Here is a 2825-nt window from a genome sequence, read left to right as displayed (position 1 = left end):
CATAGACTTCATTTTATTTTTTTAGACTTATTTTAATGTTTCCACTAGTTTCAAGTTTTAATTTCTCTTAGCTGTAAATGAAATATACAGTAAGGGAGAGCATTGTGATAGCGCAAAATGTCGAATTTAGTATTCAACAGAAATGCACGTTTTGAGGTCATCTGGGTTCAGATAACTAAGGGATAAACCGAAGGTTATGTCGAATCTACAGCTTTGCCACTTGCCACAAATCCAAGACTTTATTTTATTTATAAATGAAAAAATTTTTTTTTATCGCTTTGAAACAGCCGCCATTTTTTATTCCTCCTACCTATACTTGGCAGACTCATCGATTTTGACTAGTGATTATACATAGTTTTCATTAAAGTAATCAAAAATTGGGGTGAGATAACTGCCTTTTTTTTCTCCTCTTGGGCTCTTGTACAATAAAGAGTATTTGTGGATTTATTACGACTGGGTTACTTCACTCCTCGAACTGAAACATAATCGAAGGGAATCCTTTTCCATTTTTATTATTCATAATTTTAGTTATTATTATTTTGTAGCTGTTATGTAATTGAAGTAGTGATAATACCTGCCTGATATCTTGTTGCATTCAAGACACAATACTGTGACAGTGGCTTCTGATTTCATAGCTATCTAATTACTAGAAATAAATACATGCGTATCATTGAACAGGTTCTCACAGGTGTAAGGCTGTGTTGTAGCAACCAGAATGTCGAATCAATTATTTCATATACTCGAGACAATTTTCTCCCTCAGTAAGGTGAATTTGTATTTCTAATATGTTTAAGAGATATAATTAATATTTATGATGTGTATATAGTTGACCGTAGATTAATTTGAGTTTAAAACTTTTTTATCTATATTCCCATGTTAAGCTTCCTGATTATAGTACAAGAGCCCATGAGGAGAAAAAAGGCAGTTATCTCATCCTAATTTTTGATTACTTCAATGAAAACTATGTATAATTAATAATCAACATTGATGAGTCTGCCAAGTTTAGGTAGGGGGAATAAAAAATAGCGGCTGTTTCAAAACCTAAAAAAACATTAATTTTTCATTCGGAGCTCTATATCCTAAAAACTACCAACAACATTAGAAAATTAAGACAACATTATTTAAAGAAGAGTAAATTTTCTGAAATATTAGCCCTAAAAGAGCTATTTACGTCCAATAGTTCTCGAGATATAGCTTTTTAAAAAGCAAAATTTCTTTAAAATGTACTGAAATATCAGTAGTTAGTTAATTTATTTTGAGAAATCTATTTCTCAGGAACTATGTGACGTACAGATGTCCATTAGCACTCAAATTAAAGCTAAATAATTGTAATATAAAGTAGTTTATGACCTTTACCTTCGTAGGTTTCATGATATTTGCTAAAATAAATTGATTTATAGTTGTTCGGTCAATAAGTTTGATTTATGAAAAACTTTATTTCAGAAACCAATGGACGTACAGATATCTTCCAGCACTCAGGTTAAAGCTAGTTAAATTTACTATAAAATATCATATAACTTTTATCTTTGTAGGAGTAGTAGTTTTTATGATATTTGACAAAATAACTCACAAAATGTAAATTTCTAGTTGTTCGTATAAAATGTTTGATTTTTGAAAAAATATATCTCTAGATCCATAAGACGCACATATGTCTGCCAACACTCAAAATAAAGGAACTTTAATTTACTATAAAGTAATTTAAGACAATTATCTTCGTAGGGGTTGTAGTTTTTATGATATTCACATATGAATATAAATTTGCCAAATGAAAATTTGTCCGAACAACTATAAATCAAATTATTTTAGGACATTTCATGAAAACTACTACTCCTACGAAAATAAACATTATAAACTACTCTATAGCTCATTAAACTAGCTTTAATTTGAGTGCTAATTCTGTATCAAATGGTTTTTGAGATATAGATTTTTCAAAATAATTTCACTACCTACTGATCTTTCAGTACGTCCCATACAACATTTTTATGAAATGTTTTTTTTTAAAAAGCTATATCTCCAGAATTGTTTAACGTAAATATCTTTATTAGGGCTCATATTTTAGCAAATTTGCTCTTATTTAAATGACGTTCTCTTAGGTTTCCTTGTGTTGTCGCTACTTTTTAAGATTTATGAAACAGCCGCCATTTTCTATTCCCCCTACATATACTTGGCAGACTTCAATTTTGACTGTTAATTGTACATAGTTTTCATTAAAGTAATCAAAAATTGGGGTGGACTAACTTAATTTTTTTCTCCTCTTGGACTCTTGTACAATGAAGACTTGATACTCAGATTGAAACGCCGGCATGAATGAATATTTTTTCGGTTATTTATGTTCTTTTTGCTGACCGCACCCCTCCCCCCCGACCATCTTCTCCAATTAGTTGATTAATTAATTAATATTTATAATAATTCAAACTTTTCTATACATAGACTTCATTTTATTTGTATAGACTTATTTTAATGTTTCCACTAGTTTCAAGTTTTAATTTCTCTTAGCTGTAAATGAAAATATACAGTAAGGGAAAGCATTGTGATAGCGCAAAATGTCGAATTTAGTATTCGACGGAAATGCACGTTTTGAGGTCATCTGGGTTCAGATAACTATGGGATATACCGAAGGTTATGTTGAATCTACAGCTTTGCCACTTGCCACAAATCCAAGACTTTATTTTATTTATAAATGAACAATCTTTCTAAATACTCCACTAACGCCTGTTGAACAAATTCGATACTTAGGACTCCATCTTGACAAGAGACTTACTTTGAATCCACATACAAGACTGAAACGACAAGAAACTGCTCGTAGATTCCGAATGCTACAACAC

This window comes from Halyomorpha halys, unplaced genomic scaffold, assembly GCF_000696795.3.
Source record: "Halyomorpha halys isolate HHAL.00 unplaced genomic scaffold, Hhal_1.1 Scaffold1120.1, whole genome shotgun sequence".
Taxonomy (NCBI): domain Eukaryota; kingdom Metazoa; phylum Arthropoda; class Insecta; order Hemiptera; family Pentatomidae; genus Halyomorpha; species Halyomorpha halys.
The sequence above is the reverse complement of the archived record's forward strand: the minus strand, read 5'-3'. Positions refer to the sequence as shown.